General features: G+C 38.4%; 1 long non-coding RNA gene and 1 pseudogene across 1 annotated transcript in view; one reads left to right on the top strand and one right to left on the bottom strand.

The window, feature by feature from the left end:
- The window catches only part of LOC131519833 (uncharacterized), a 110,608-nt gene that overhangs the window by 66,881 nt on the left and 26,403 nt on the right, over positions 1–17,324 (bottom strand). The gene's annotated exons all lie outside the window — the stretch shown is intronic.
- On the top strand, positions 1,492–3,899 carry LOC131519832 (secreted frizzled-related protein 3-like; annotated as a pseudogene).

Below are 17,324 nucleotides of genomic sequence, written 5' to 3'. Positions count from 1 at the left end.
CAGTGTCATTTCAGATCCTGCTCTAAAGAGATATCTACCACTCAGGTAGGTCATTGTTTGGCTCAGGAATTGGAAATTCAGATTTGCCAAGCAGTTACCGGCAAGGCAGGGAAGCCATAATGGAAAACTGCCATGTGGCCACTAGGTGTCACTTTTCCATTTCTGTAGTACATAGTTTGCATTAATTTTTCCAAGTTCTATGGGGCCTAGGGGAGGCATTTGTGACTTGTGTTTAGATTAGGACTGTGTCTCTGGTGTGGGCTGTTTTATGAGAAATGCTTTTTAAGAGAAGTCTGGGAAGATGCTTCCCATGTAAGAACTTTGGTTTAAGGAGCTTTCCAGACGTGGCTCCAGTAAAAGGTGACTTTAGACTTTAACATGGAATATGCTTTCTGAATTCATTTGAGTGTGTATGATATATGTGTCACTGCTCCTACATTCCTATGCTTAGCTTCGTCTTTTATACAATTTTTACCTCTTTTCCAGTTTACTTGCTCTTGTCTGTATATTAGTATTTTAAAATTTTTGTGGTAATGAAAAGAGTGAAATTAAATATATTTTGTAATAATTACTAGTTTGAAGTTTTTTAAACTTAATATTTAGACCTCTTCCAAAAAAGGTATATCCTTAACTACTTTCTAAAGTGGAAACATAGGGGTGTCTGGGGTGGCTCAGTCAGTTGCGCATCTGACTCTTGATTTTGGCTCAGGTCATGATTCCAGAGTTGCGGGATCAAGCCCCATGTCGGGCTCTGCGCTAAGCATGGAGCCTTCTTGGGATTCTCCTCTAGCTCTCCCTTTGCCCCTCTCCCCTGCTTGTGTTTTCTCTCTCTCTTTCAAATTAAAAAATAAATAAAATGGAAATACAGACAAGAAAATCCACTCTTCTCAAATCACTGGGCAGAGAGATAGATTGAACTACATTACTCTCTGTATATATTTGTGCATGTTTATGAAGATATGCTAACTGCTGTAACCACCTTCTTCCCCATAAGACACTCAGAAGTTCCCAGCACATATTGTTCTTCTACCTGGCAATCTCAATGGAAAGAGAGCTTCTCTATTTCCTAGTAATTCACACAAAAATGTCCATTGCTTGGGCCTTTGGATCAACTTGGTTCACATAGATTTTCCTGTGGCCACCAGGCTGGAGTATACAGATTGGCCAGGTTTTAGTTACATGACCAAACTTGGATTTAAAGGCACCCTTGAAAGGGAAATGATGTCAAAAACAGCCAGCTGCCTAATGGTCTAGGGCCAATGGAAAGAATAGAGACATATACAGAAAGGGCAATGGAAAACTTGTAATTTATAATAGTTGATGATTTCTGAGAATTGTAGGTTTATCTATCTGAGTGTGGAGTCTTATTTTTTATTGTTTTTTGGGGGAATGAGAGGGTAGTGAGGAGTAGCAAGTTGTGTGATATGTTTTTAACATTGGTCACCTTTTTTGTTTAATACCCAGCCATTAGTTGCTTTGGAAGACCCTGTCTGTTGCTTAAGTGTGTGGTTAGGGATCCATAAAATGTTGTCTTAAGTTCTTGTCCAGCTGTGTGTCTCTGGCTTAGGATGTATTTTCTTAGGCAGTCCTGGTTCTTAAGCTCACATTTAGGTAGTGTTTTCCATATTTATTCCTGTCCAGGAGGAAATCAGTCCCATTTACCTTGGGAGTAAATACATTATGGTGTTTTTTGCTCTTGGTTTTTGGTTTTTTTCAAAAGACAATGCTAAAATGAGAAACCTAGATTATGGAGACATAACTTAATAGAACCCTTAAAACATCTCATTTACTCCAGCTCAAAATATAAGAAGATCCTGAATTCACCTCCTCTCATGGACAGACCAAACCTACAGTGCAGGAGAGGAGACAGTGAAGCAGGCCTCTCAGAGTCCTTGACACTGTTGCATCCTGCCCCATCCTGCCACAATCATAGTCTGCCTTGGCCCAGGATGGATGCTACTGTGGGCTCAGCTGGGCTGCTGGCCCTAACTGTGCTCTGCCTGCTGTGGATCCCTGAGGCCGGCCTGCAGCCTGTGAGCCTGTCTCCATCCCTCTGTGCAAGCCCCTGCCCTAGAGCGTGACCAAGATGTCCAACTACTTGCATCACAGTACCAGACTAATGCCATCCTGGCCAATGAGCAGTTTGAAGATCTGCTAGGCACTCCCAAGAACCCTGATCTTCTCTTCCTGTGCCACGTATGCATCTATCTGCACCATTACTTCCAACAAGAGCACATTACGTTCTGCAAGTTTACGTGCAGGTAGGTCCAGAGGGCTGCAGGCCCATCTTCAGCAAGTACTGCCACCTGTGGTCTGAGAGCCAAGCCTACAAGGAGCTGCCGTTTATGACCAGGGTGTGTGCATCTTTCATAAGGCCATCATCGCTGTGGACGGAGTGAATTTTCCTATGGATCCTAGTAATGGAAACTGTAGAGGGGCAAGCAGTGGATGCTGAAAATGTAAACCTATTAGGCTACACAGAACATCTAGTTTCAAAACAATTATAACTATGTCATGCAGGCTAAAGTTAAGAGATAAAGACCAAACGCTGTGGTGTGACTACAGTAGTTGAGGTGAAGGAGATTTTAAAGACTTCTCTAGTAATCATTCCAAGCACACCATTAACCTTCACACCAATTTCTGGCTGCCTATGTCCTCATTGATATTAATAGGCAGTAAATCATTATGGCTTATTATGGTGAGTGATGCTCCAAGATTAGTCTTGGTGAAAAGTTATATTGCTGAGAAATGGAAAGATCATCTTGGCAAAAAAAAAAAAAAAAAAAAAAAAAAAAAGTTAAGCACTGGGATATGAAGTTCTGCCATCTTAGAGTAAAAGTGATTCTAGCCATAGTAACTCCTCTCAGAGTCAGACATCTGGCAGGAACTCTAACTCCCTGCAAGCATGCAACTACATCCTGGAATGCAAGGACATCGGTGAGTTTCATGGTAAGACTTGCATTGCTGGACTAGCAAAGGAAAATTGCATGGTTGAACATGATAATCTGTTATTTACCACATAAATCACATGGTAATGGTTATTACCTCTATTTTCTGTTTCCCGCTCTTTTTTCTCTTTCCCTTTTTTGTGGTCTGAGTTCAGATCCTTAAATGCATTATTTGTGTTCTACTTAACAACAACAATAAACAGAATTATAATGCAAATGTGAAAAGTTAAACGGGAGAATCTTAAAAGCAGCGAGAAAAACAACTTGTTACATACGAGGAAACCCCAATAAGACATAAGACTGTCACCAGATTTTTCACCAGAAACTTTGCAGGCCAGAAGGGAACGGCACAATGTATTCAAAATGCTGAAAGAAAAGTAATTCTGCCAATCAAGAATACTCTATCCAGGAAGTGTACCATTCAGAATAGAGGAGAGATCAATAGTGTCCCAAACAAAAGTTGAAGGAATTCATCACACTAAGCCAGCCTTAGAAGAAATGTTCAAGGGGACTCTTTGAGTGGAAAGGAAAGACCATCAGCAAGAGGAAGAACTGTAGGAAGGACCAAAGCAATAAAATTAAATCCAGCTATAAAAGTCAGTCAAGGATGAAAAGATACTGAACATCACTCATCATCAGGGAAACACAAATTGAAACCACAATGAGACACCACCTCACACCCGTCAAAACAGCTAAAATTAACAACATAAGAAACAACAGGTTGGCAAGGATGTGGAGAAAACTCTTGCACTGTTGGTGGGAATGCAAACTGGTGCAGCCACTCTGGAGAACAGTATAGAGGTTCCTCAAGAAACTAAAAATAGAACTACTCTACTATCCAGCAATCACACTATTAGGTATTTACCCAAAGGATACAAAAATACAGATTCAAAGGGGTACATGTACCCCAATGTTTATAGCAGCATTATCAACAATAGCCAAACTATGGAGAGCCCAAATATCCATTGACTGATGAATAAAGAAAATATGATATAGGGGCGCCTGGGTGGCGCAGTCGGTTAAGCGTCCGACTTCAGCCAGGTCACGATCTCGCGGTCCATGAGTTCGAGCCCCGCGTCAGGCTCTGGGCTGATGGCTCGGAGCCTGGAGCCTGTTTCCGATTCTGTGTCTCCCTCTCTCTCTCTGCCCCTCCCCTGTTCATGCTCTGTCTCTCTCTGTCCCAAAAATAAATAAAAAACGTTGAAAAAAAATTAAAAAAAAAAAAGAAAATATGATATATACATAGAATGGAATATTACTCAGCCATCAAAAAGAACGAAATCTTGCATTTGCCATGGCGTGGATGGAGCTAGACTGTATTATGCTAAGCAAAAAAAGTCAATCATAGAAACACAAATACCATATGATTTCACTTATATGTGGAATTTAAGAAATAAAACAGATGAGCATATGGGAAGGGAGTAGGATGAGAAGAGAGGGAAACAAACGACAAGAGACTCTTAACAACAGAGCACAAACTGAGGGTTGATGGAGGGAGGTGGGTGGGAGATGGGCTAGATGGGTGATGGGTACTAAGGAGAGCACTTGTTATGATGAGCACTGGGTGTTGTAGGTAAATGATGAATGACTGAATTCTACTCCCAAAACCAATATTGCGCTGTATGTTAACTAAAATTTAAATTTAAATAAAAGGAAAAATTTTTTAAATAAACAATAAATAAAAATTAGTCACAAGGTTCCCAAAATAGAATGATGTAAAGTATGGCATCATGTACATAAAACATGGCAGGAGGTGGTAAAAATTTAGAATCCTTTTAGAATGGGTTCAAACTTAAACAGCCATCAACTTAATATAGACTGTTATATGCATAAGATATTATATATAAACCCAATGGCAACCACAAATCTAAAGCAGGTAATAGATATGCAAAAAATAATGAGAAGGGAACCCAAGCAAATCACTAAAGAAAACCAACAAACCACAACAGAGAGCAAGAGAAGAATAAAGAACTACAAAAATAACCATAAAACAAGTACCAAATGGCAAGAAGTACATACCTATAATAATTACTTTGAATGTAAATGGACTGAATACACTAATCAAAAAACAGTGGATTACAGAATGGTTAAAAAAAAAAAAAAGAGCAAAACCCATCTATCTGATGCCTGCAAGAGACTCATTTCAGACCTAAAGACACATACAGAATAAAGGAGAGGAATAAGGACACGTTTATCATGCATATAGAAGTGAAAACAAAGGTGGGGTAACAATATTTATACTGAACAAAATAGACTTTAAAGCAAAGACTAGTGGCAAAGAAGGACACTACCTAACAATAAAGGAAACAGTCCAACAAGAAGATATAATAATTGTAAGTTTTTATGCACCCAACATGAAAGTACCAAAATACATAAAGCAATATATATATATATATATATACACAAATATATACATTATGTATTTACATACATAAATACATAAGCCTACGGGAAGTAACTGATACTAATACAATAATAGTAGAGGACTTAGGCACCCCATTTACATCAATGGATAAATCAACCAAACAGAAAATCAACAAGGAAACAGTGGCTTTGAATGACCTATCAGGCCAGATGCATCTAACAAATATATCCAGAACATCCAAAATACACATTCTTTTCAAGCGAACATGGAAATTTCTCCTGGGAGATCACATAGTAGGCCACAAAATAAGTCACAACAAATTCAAAAAGATAGAAATCATACTATGCATTTTTTCATAGCAGCCACAATGCTATGAAACTAGAAATTAACCACAGAAAATATCTGGAAAGAATCCAAATGTATGGAGTTAAATAACTTGTTACAAAACAATAAGTGGGTCAACCAAGAAATCAAAGTGGAATTAAAAAAATACATGGAGACAACTGAAAATGAAAACATAATGATCCAGAATCTTTGGAATGCAACAACCGTTGTTCTAAGAGAAGACTTTATAGCAATACAGGCCTGCCTCAAGATGCAAGAAAAATCTTAACCTAACCTTACACCTAATGGAGCTAGAAAATGACCAAACAAAACCCCAAACCAGTAGAAGAAAGGAAATAAAGGGTAGAGCAGAAATAAAATAGAAACAAATAGAACAGATCAATGATACCAGGAGCTGGTTATTTGAAAAGATCAACAAAATTAGCCAGACTCATCAAAGAGAGAGAGAGAAAGAGAGAGACAGAGAGAGAGAGAGACTCTAATAAACAAAATCAGAAATGAAAAAAATATACCACAGAGATACAAAGGATTATAAGAGAATATTATAAAAATTGCATGCCAAAAAAATGGATAACCTAAGAAATAGGTAAATTTCTAGAAACATAGCTCAAGAAACCAAATCAGGAAGAAACAGAAAATTTGAACACACCAATTACCAGCAAAGAAATTTAACCAGTAATCAAAAAACTCCCATTAAACAAAAGTTCAGAACCGGATGGCTTCACAAGTGAATTCTACCAAACATTTAAAGAAGAGTTAATACCTATTCTTCTCCAACTATTCCAAAACATAGAAGAGGAAGGAAAGTCTCCAAATTCATTCTATGAGGCCAGCATTAAAAGCCAGATAAAGATACTACAATAGAGGAAGAAAGCAAGCAAGCAAGCAAGCAAGCATGGACTCCAGGCCAATGTCTCTGATAAACAAATGTAAAAATCTTCAACAAAGCGATGCCTGGGTGGGGCTCAGTTGGTTAAGTGACTGATTCTTGATTTTGGCTAGGGTCATGATCTCGCAGTTCATGGGTGTGAGTTGCACATCAGGCTTTCAGCACATAGAGCCTGCTTGGAATTCTCTCTTCCCCCAGTCATGCTCACATGTCTGCTTTCTCTCGCTCTCTCTCACTCTCTCTCAGAATAAATACAAAACTTTAAAAAAATCTTCAACAAAATGTTAGCAAAACAAATCCAATAATACATTTAAAAAAATCATTTACCATGATAGGGTAGGATTTATTCCTGGAATGAAAATGTGATTCAATATTCGCAAATCAATCAATGTGATACATCACATCAATAAGAGAAAGAATAAAAACCATATCATTTTAATAGATGCAAAAAAAGCATTTGACAAAGTGCAACATCCATTTATGATAAAACCCTCAGGCAAAGGTTTAGAGGGAACATATCTCAACATGATAAAAGCCATATGTGAAAAACCTATAGCTAACATCATAATAGTGAAAAACTGAGAACTTTTTCCCTTAAGAATGAGAACAAGACAAGGATGTCCACTTCTCACCATTTTTATTCAACATAGTATTGGAAGTCCTAGTCACAGCAATCACACAAGATAAAGGAATAAAAGTCATCCAAATTGATAAGGAAAAAGTACAACTGTCACTATTTGCAGATAATATGATACTGTATAGAAAGAATCCTAAAGATTCCATTAAGAAACTAGTAGAACAGATAAATGAATTCAGTCAAGTCACAGGACACAAAATCAACATACAGAAATCTGTTGCATTTCTGTACACTAATAATAAAGTAGCAGAAAGAGAAATTAAGGAAACAATCTCAATTACAATTGCACCAAAAAAAGAATACCCAGGAAGAAACCTAACCAAGGAGGAGAAACACCTGTACTCTGAAAACTATAAAACACTGATGAATGAAGTTAAAGATGACACAAACAAACGGAAAGATATTCCATGCTCATAGGTTGGGAGAACAAATATTTTTAAAATGTTTATACTACCACAAGTAATGTGCATATTTAATGCGATCTTTGGGGGTGCCTGGGTGGCTCAGTCAGTTGAGCATCTGACTTGATTTCAGCTCAGGTCATGATCTCATGGTTTGTGAATATGAGACCCACATTAGGCTCTGAGCTGACAGCATGGGGCCTGCTTGAGATTCTCTCTCTCTCCCTCTCTCTCTGCCCAACCCCCTCTCATGCCTTCTCTCTCTTTCTGAAAATAAATAAACATTTAAAAACCTTAAAAAAAATGCAATCCTTAACAGAATTCCAATGGCATTTTTCACAGAAATAGAGGAAGCAATACTAAAATTTATATGGAACCACAAAAGAAATTAATAGCCAGAGCAATCTTGAGTAAGAAGAGCAAAGCTAGGGGCACCATGCTCCCCAATTTCAAATTGTATTATAAAACTACATAATCAAATATTAAGGTATTGGCATAACAAGAGACACATAGATCAACAGAACAGAAAACCCAGCCATAAATCCATGGATATATGGTCAATTAAATCACAACAAAGGAGCCAAAAATATACAATGAGGAAAGGGCAGTCTCTTCAATATATGGTATTAGAAAAACTGGACAGCCACATGCAAAAGAATGACATTGGAGCCCATCTTACACTACTCACAAAACTCAATTTGAAATAGATTACAAATTTGAATCTAATAAACCTCACTCTGAAAAGCTTGTGCACAGCAAGGAAACCAACAAAAACTATTAAATGGGAGAAAATATTTGCAAATTACATATCTGATAAGGGATTAATATCCAAAGTATATGAACAGCACAGACAACTTAATAGCAAACAACAAAATCACAAACAATCCAATAAAAAAAAAAAAGGGAAGAGTATCTGAATAGACATTTTTCCAAAGACATACAGGTGGCCAACACCTACATGAAAAGGTACTCAATATCACTAATCATCAGGAAATATAAATCAAAACCACAATAAGATACCACCTCACACTACTCAGAATGACAAATAGCAAGGGTGTGGAGAAAAGGGAACCCTTGTGTAACTGTTGGTCAGAATACAAATTGATACAGCCTCTATGGAAAACAGCATGGAGGTTCCTTAGACAATTAAAAACAGATACAGTAGGGGCACATGAGTGGCTCAGTCAGTTAAGCATCTAACTTTGGCTCAGGTCATGATCTCAAGGTTCATGGGTTTAAGCCCCACATCAGGCTCTGTGCTGACAGCTCAGAGTCTGGAGCCTGCTTCAGATATCTCTCTCTGCCTTCTCTCTCTTCAGCCTTCTCTCTCTGCCCCTCCCCTGCTTCTGCTCTCTCTTAAAAATAAATAAAACATTTTTAAAAAATAAAAATAAAAAGCAAGAATAATAAATGTGATATGAGTCCATTTATTAACAAAAAAGATACAGTAATTCCACTGCTAGGTATTAACCCAACAGAAATGAAAACACTAATTCAAAAAGATATAGGCACCTCTATGTTTATTGCAGCATTATTTACAATAGACAAGATGTGGAAGCAACCATGGTGTCCATTCATAGATGAATGGATAAAGATGGTGTGGTATATAAACACGATAGAATATTATTCAGCTATGAGAAAGAATGAAGTCTTGCCATTCATGCAGCATGGATGGACGTAGAGGGCAAGATGTTAAGTGAAATAAGTCAGAGAAAGACATATACCATATGATTTAACTTATATGTGGAATTAAAAAAAAAAAAAAAAAAACCAGAACCAAACAAACAGAAATAGACTCACATATACAGGGAACAAATTGGTGGCTGTCAAAGGGGACAGGGATTGAGGATGGGTGAAATAGATGAAAGGGATAAGGAGGCACAAATTTCCAGTTTCAAAGAAGTCACAAATTGGGGGCAGGAGTTAAGATGGTGCCGAAGTAAGGGGACCCTGGGCTTCCCTTGTCCCTCAAACACAGCTGGTATTGAGGTCAGATCACTTGGAACACCCAGGAAATTGGTCTGAAGACTGACAGAAGGATCTCCACTGTTGGAGGAAGACAGTGTGGTGAGTTGCATGGAAGTGAATTGGGGGAAAGAAAAAAAAGGTGGTGTCATGGAGAGGGGAAGGAACTCTTTCAATAGAGAGACAAAAGGGAGAGAAAGAGAGTGGCGTTGAGAGAGTGTGGCACCAAGTTCACATGAGAGAAAAACCTCTCTGGACCACTAACTGGGAAGCAAGAGGTATTGAGTGCCACAGGTGTTTTGCAAACAGTGTGTGGAGCTCAAACTCTGAGGTTTTGGAAGTGCGTGACTTTCTCTGGAGAGAAGCTATGGTACACGCCCTTGGAGAGAAGGAGGGCACTGGCCACAGAGTGCATAGCATGGTGTAGAAATCTCAGGGTCACACTGAGAGAGAATATTCCCCTTCCTGCAGTACATTTGTCCTCTCCAAGGACAAAAGACCCTGCAGGCACCAGCAAGATACCTTTCATCAGCAGGGGAAAGAATGGTGCACAGAGGGCAGATAACCTGGTTGCTACTTTTTGTGGTACCACATTATAGATTCCATGCGCTGCACAGGTGTAGGACTGTTTTTCTGGGACAAAGGACACCAGACACAGCATGGAGAGTCTCTACTTTGGAGGAGGGGGTAGGTCTGTGGTGCTGGGTTATTTTAAGATTTCGAGTTTTGAAACCCAGCCACGCACTAAAGATAAAATGCACGAGAGCTGTGCTGCAGGGCATGCTGACTGTCCCCGTCATTCTGTGAGAGCTTACTGAACAGCAGGGTTGTGAGATCCCCTGTCCAGGGATGAGACAGTGAGGTGGCACTATTTCTCCCTTAACATCAACACGGTGGGACTTGAGAGAGCAACACAGTGGCCCCCAGAGGAGGTGGGACGCACTTACACCAAACTCTTCCACCCTGTGCCTGGCAACTGCTCATTTACTGAGGCAGAACTGACTCTGGGCCAGCCCAGTGGGCCCCTCCTCCAGAAGATGAGCACAGCACCCCACATGGACAAAATGTGCTGATCATAGAGTGCTTCAAAGTGTCACCTGCAGTTCTGGTGGAAATAGGACCAGACTTAGTTTCTTCTTCCTTTTCCTTTGGAAACCAGGCTTATAGCTTTTGTTTGTTTGTTTTCATTTTCTTCTCTCTCTCTCTCTCTTTTGGACTGGGGGGTGGAAGGGGGGAATCAGGATTCTTTTTCTTTCTTTTTTCTTCTTTTTCCTTGGAATCAGACTTAGAGTTTTTTGATTGCCTTCTTGTTTTGTTGTTGTTGTTTTCTTTTTCTTTTTTTCTGGTCAGGTTTTTTTCCTTTTTTTTTTTTTTCTAGGCTTCTTTCAACAAACAAATCAAAGCATACCTAGTTAAAGTTCCAAAAACTCCCCACTGCAAGCAAGGAGGAGCACTGCAGAGCTCTGCAGTGAGAAAGAGCAGCCAAAACACAACAGCAGAGTGCACACAGCACACACCAGAGACACTTCCTGAAGTGCCGGGCCCTTGGCAGTGTATGATCCCTTTTTAATATAGTAGTACTCTCAGTTGCAGGAAACACAACAAGATTTCAAAACATGCAAAAGACAGAAACTTAGCCAAAATGACAAGATGGGGGAATTCTTCCCATAAGAAATGTCAAGAAGAAATCACAGCCAAGGATTTGCTCAAAACAGATATATGCAATATATCCAAACAAGAATTTAGAATAACGGTCCTAAGGCTACTAGCTGGGCTTGAAAAAAGCATAGCAGACACAAGAGACACACTTGCTGCAGAGATAAAAGGCCCAAAAACTAGTCAGGCTGAAATAAAAACTAGTTAGCCTGTAACTGAGATGCAAAACTGAGTGGATATAGTCAAAACAAGGACTAAAGCAGCAGAGGAAAAAAGAGGTGATATAGAGGATAGAATTATGGAAAGTAATAAAGTTGAAAAGAAGAAGGAAAGAAAACTATTAGATTACAAGGGTAGAGCAAGGGAAATTAGTGATTCCATAAAGTGAAGCAATATTGGTGTCATAGGAGTCTCAGAAGAAGAGCAAGAAAAGGGGGCAGAAGGTTTATTTGAACTAATTATAGCTGAGAACTACTATAATATGGGTAGGGAACAGGCATTCAAGTCCAAGAGGCACAGAAAACTTCCCTCAAAATCAGCAAAAACAGGTCAACACCGTGACATATCAAAGTGAAACTTGCAAAATACAAAGACAAAGAGAGAATTCTGAAAGCAGCTAGGGACAAAATATGCTTAACCTACAAAGGTAGGCATATAAGGTTAGCAGCAGACCTGTCCATGGAAACTTGGCAGGCCAGAAGGGAGTGGCAGGAAATATTCAACGTGCTGAATGGGAAAAATATGCAGCCAAGAATTCTTTATCCATCAAGGCTATCATTCTAATAGAAGGAAAGATAAAAAAGTTTTCCAGACAAACAAAAAGGAGTTCATGACGACTAAACCAGCCCTGCAAGAAATTTTGAGGGGGATTCTGAGTGGAGGAGGAAAAAAAGACCAAAGTAACAAAGCAAGAAGAGACTTGAGAGGACCAAAGAACATCATCAGAAACACCAACTGTACAGGTAACACAATGGCACTAAATTCATATCGTTTCGATAATCACTATGCATGTAAATGGACTAAATACTCCAATCAAAAGACATAGGGTATCAGAATGTATTTTATTTTATTTTATTTTATTTTATTTTATTTTATTTTATTTTTTTGGGACAGAGAGAGACAGAGCATGAACGGGGGAGGGGCAGAGAGAGAGGGAGACACAGAATCGGAAACAGGCTCCAGGCTCGGAGCCATCAGCCCGGAGCCCGACGCGGGGCTCGAACCCACGGACCGCGAGATCGTGACCTGGCCGAAGTCGGACGCACAACCGACTGCGCCACCCAGGCGCCCCTCAGAATGTATTTTAAAAAACCCACAAAACAAGATCCATCTATATGCTACCTACATTTTAGACCTAAAGACACTTGCAGATTGAAAATGAGGGGATGGAAAACCCTCTATTATGTTAATAGATGTCAAATGAAAGCCAGAGTAGCCATACATAAACCAGACAAGTCGATTTTAAAACAAAGACCGTAACAAGAGATAAAGAAGGGCATTATATCATAATTAAGGGGTGTATCCATCAAGATCCAACAATTGTAAGTATTTATACCCCCAACTTGAACACCAAAATATATAAATCAATTAATAGCAAATATAAAGAAATTGAATGATAAAAGTGCAATAATCGTTGGGAACTTTAGCACCCCACTTACAACAATGGACAGATCCTCTAAGCAGAAAACCAACAAGAAAACAATGGCTTTGAATGACACACTGGACCAGATGGACTTAACAGCTATATTCAGAAAATTTCATCCTAAAGCCTAAAGCAACAGAATACACATTCTTCTCAAGTACACACGGAACATTCTCCAGAATAGATCACATACATACTGGGTTACAAGTCAGCCCTCAACAAGTATAAAAAGATCAAGATCATACCATGCATATTTTCAGACCACAATGCTATGAAACTTGAAATCAACCACAAGAAAAAATTTGGAAAGCCCTCAAATGCATGGAAGTCAAAGATCATCCTACTAAAGAATGAAAGGTTACCCAGTAAATTAAAGAAGAAATTAAAAAATACATGGAAGCCAATGAAAATGAAAACATGACAATCCAAACCATTTGCAGCAAAGGCAGTCTTAAGAGGGAAGTATATTGCAATTCAGGCCTATTTAAAGATGCAAGAAAGGTTCCCAATACACAACCTAACCTTACACGAAATGGAGCTAGAAAAGGAGCAGAAAATAAAGCCCAAAGCCAGCAGAAAAGAGAAATAAGATTAAAGCAGAAATAAATGACATAAAAACAAAACAAAAAATCCAGTAGAATAAATCGATAAAACGAAGAGCTGATTATTTGCATGAATTAACAAAATTGATAGGCCCCTAGCCAGACTTATCAAAAAGAAAAGAGAAAGGACCAAAATTGATAAAATCATGAGTTGAAGAGGAGAGATCACAACTAACACTTCAGAAATACAAACAATTACAAGAGAATACTATGAAAAATTATATGCCAACCAACAGGGCAATTTGGAAGAAATGGACAAACTAACAAAACTGAAATAGGAAGAAATAGAAAATCTCAACAGATGTATAACCAGCAGAGAAATTAAATCAGTAATCAAAAACCTTCCAACAAACAAGAGACCTGGGCCAGATGGCTTCCTAGGGGAATTCTACCAGACATTTAAGGAAGAGTTAATACCTATTCTTCACAAACTGTTCCAAAAACTAGAAATGGAAGGAAAACTTCCAAGCTCATTCTGAGGCCTGGATTACCTTGATTCTGAAACCAGACAAAAACCCCACACTAAAAAGAATTGCAGACCAAATTCCCTGATGAACGTGCATGCGGAATTCTCAACAAGATACTAGTAAATGAAACCCAACAATATGTTGAAAGAATTATTCACCATGATCAAGTGGAGTTTATTCCTGGGCTGCAGGGCTGGTTTAATATCCACAAATCAATCAACATGATACACCACATTAATAAAAGGGTAAGAACCACATGATCCTGCCAATAGATGCAGAAAAAACATTTGACAAAATACAACATTCTTTTTTGATTAAAAAAAAAAAAAAAAAAAAGATCCCTCAAGAAAATATGTGTAGAAGGAAAATACCTTAACACCATAAAGGCCATATATTAATGACCCACAATTAATATCATCCTCAATGGGGAAAAACTGAGAGCTTCCTCCCTAAGGTCAGGAACAGGACCAAGATGTCCACTCTTACCACTGTTGTTCAACATAATACTGGAAGTCCTAGCCTCAGCAATAGACAACAAAAGAAGTAAAAGTCCTCCAAATTGGCAAGGAAGAAGGCAAACTTTCACTCTTCACAGACACATGATACTCTATAGAAAACCCAAAAGTCTCCACAAACTGCTAGAACTAATAGATGAATTCAGTAAAGTTGTAAGATATAAAATTAACATGCAGAAATCTGTTGCATTTCTATACACCAATAACAAAGCAGGAGAAAAAGAAATCAAGGAATCAATCCCATTTGCCATTGCATCAAAAACAATAAGTTACCTAGGAATAAACATAACCAAAGAGGTAAAAGATCTGTACTCTGAAAACTATGAAATGCTTATGCAAGAAATTGAAGAGGACACAAAGAAATAGAAAAGCATTCCCTGTTCACAGATTTGAAGAGCAAACATTGTTAAAGTGTCTATTCTACTCAAAGCAATCTACACATTTAATGCAATCCCTAACAAAATACCACCAGCAATTTTTACAGAGCTAGAACAAACAGACCTAAAATTTTTATGGAAGCACAAAAGACCCCAAATAGCCAAAACTATCCTGAAAAAGAAAAACAAAACTGGAAGCATCACAATTCTGGACTTCAAGCTGTATTACAAAGCTATAATCATCAAGACAGTATGCTACTGGCACAAAAACAGACACATAGATCAATGGAACAGAATAGAGAACCAAGAAATGGACCCACAACTATATGGCCAGCTAATCTTCAACAAAGCAAGAAAGAATATCCAATGGAAAAAAAAAAAGACAGTCTCCTCAACAAATGGTGTTGAGAGAACTGGACAGCAACAGGCAGAAGAATGAAACTGGACCACTTTCATACACAAAAATAAATTCAAATGAGAAGATGAAAGACTTCTCACCTAAATGGGAGACAGGAAACCACCAAAATCCTAGAGGAGAACACAGGCAGCAACCTCTTTGACCTTGGCCGGAGCAACTTCTTACCAGATACGTTGCTGAAGGGAATGGAAACAAAAGCAAACACGACCTATTGAAATTTCATCAAGATAAAAAGTTCCTGCACAGTGAAGGAAACAATCAACAAAATTAAAAGTCAGCCTATGGAATGGGAGATGTTTGCAAACAACATATTTGATAAGGGGGTAGTATCTAAAATCTAGGAAGAATTTATCAAACTCAACACCCAAAAAACAAATAACCCAGTGAAGAAATGGTCAGAAGACATAAATAGAAAATTGTCCAAAGAAGAAATTCAGTTCACTAACAGACACATGAAAAGATGCTCAATATCACTCATCATCAAAACCACAATGAGACACCACCTCACACCTGTCAAAACAGCTAAAATTAACAACACAAGAAACAGCAGGTGTTGGTAAGGATGTGGAGAAAGAGAAACCCTCTTGCACTGTTGGTGGGAATGAAAACTGGGTGCAGCCATTCTGGAGAACAGTATAGAGGTTCCGCAAGTACCTAAAAATAGAACTACCTTACCATCCAGCAATTGCACTATAAGGTATTTTTCCAAAGGATGCAAAAATACAGATTCAAAGGAGTACATGTATCCCAATGTTTATAGCAGCATTATCAACAATAGCCAAAATATGGAGAGCCCAAATGCTCATCAAATGATGAATGGATAAAGAAGATTTGGTATACATACACAATGGAATATTACTCATCCATTGAAAACATGAAATCTTGCATTTACCATGATATGGATGAAGCTAGAATGTATTCTGCTAAGCAAAATAAGTCAATCATAGAAAGACAAATACCATATGATTTCACTCATATGTGGATTTTTTTTTTAAGTTTATTTATTTTGAGAGAGCGTGCAGGTGGGGGAGGAGCAGAGAATCTCAAGCAGGCTCCACACTGTCCATGCAGAACTCCACAAGGGCCTCGAACTCACGAACTGAGAGATCATGAGCTGAGCTAAATGAAGTTGGACACTTAACCAACTGAGCTACCCAGATGCCCCTCATATGTGGAATTTAATAAACAAAACAGATAATCATATGGATAGGGGAGGAAAAAGAACAGAGGGAAAGAAACCACAAAAGACTCTTAAGGATAGTGAACAAACTGAGGGTTGATGGAGGGAGGTGGGTGGGAGATGGGCTAGATGGGTGGTAGGTACTAAGGAGGGCACTTGTTCTTTTTTTTTTAATATTTATTTTGAGAGAGAGCACAAGTTGGGGAGGGGCAGAGAGAGAAAGAGAGAGAGAGAGAGAGAGAGAGAGAGAGAGAAAATCCTAAGCAGGCTTCATGCTCAACACAGAACCCAATGTGGGGCTCGATCTCACGACTGAGAGATCACAACCTGAGCTGATATCAAGAACTAGATGCTTAACTGACTGAGCCACCCAGGTGCCCCAAGGAGAGCGCTTGTTCTGATGAGCACTGGGTGTTGTATGTAAGGGATGAATCACTGAATTTCACTCCTGAAAAAATATTGCACTATATATTAACTAACTAAAATTTAAATAAAAGAAAAGTCACAAGGAAGAAAAAATATGTCACAAGGATAAAAAGTACAGCATGGGAAATATCAATAATAGTGTGGTAACTTTGTATGATGACAAATCACAACTACACTTATCATGCTGAGCATTGCATAATGTGTACAACTGTCAAATCACTATTTTGTACACCTGACACTAATATTGTATGTCAAGTATATTTCAATAAAATTTTAAATTAAATGTAGAACATATGATTCAACAATTCCATTTCCAAGTATTAGCATAAGAAAATGAAAATACTAACTGGATAAGGTATCTGCACCCCCATGCTCACTGCAGCATTATTTACAATAGCCAAGACATGGAAATAACCCAAGGGTTCATCAATGGATAAACGGATAGAGAAAATGTGTTATATTTGTATACATACATACCAATCATTATTCAG

This window comes from Neofelis nebulosa, chromosome 8 (genome assembly GCF_028018385.1).
Source record: "Neofelis nebulosa isolate mNeoNeb1 chromosome 8, mNeoNeb1.pri, whole genome shotgun sequence".
NCBI classification, from domain to species: domain Eukaryota; kingdom Metazoa; phylum Chordata; class Mammalia; order Carnivora; family Felidae; genus Neofelis; species Neofelis nebulosa.
Note: the sequence above shows the minus strand (reverse complement) of the source record. Positions and strands in the feature narration are given on the sequence as shown.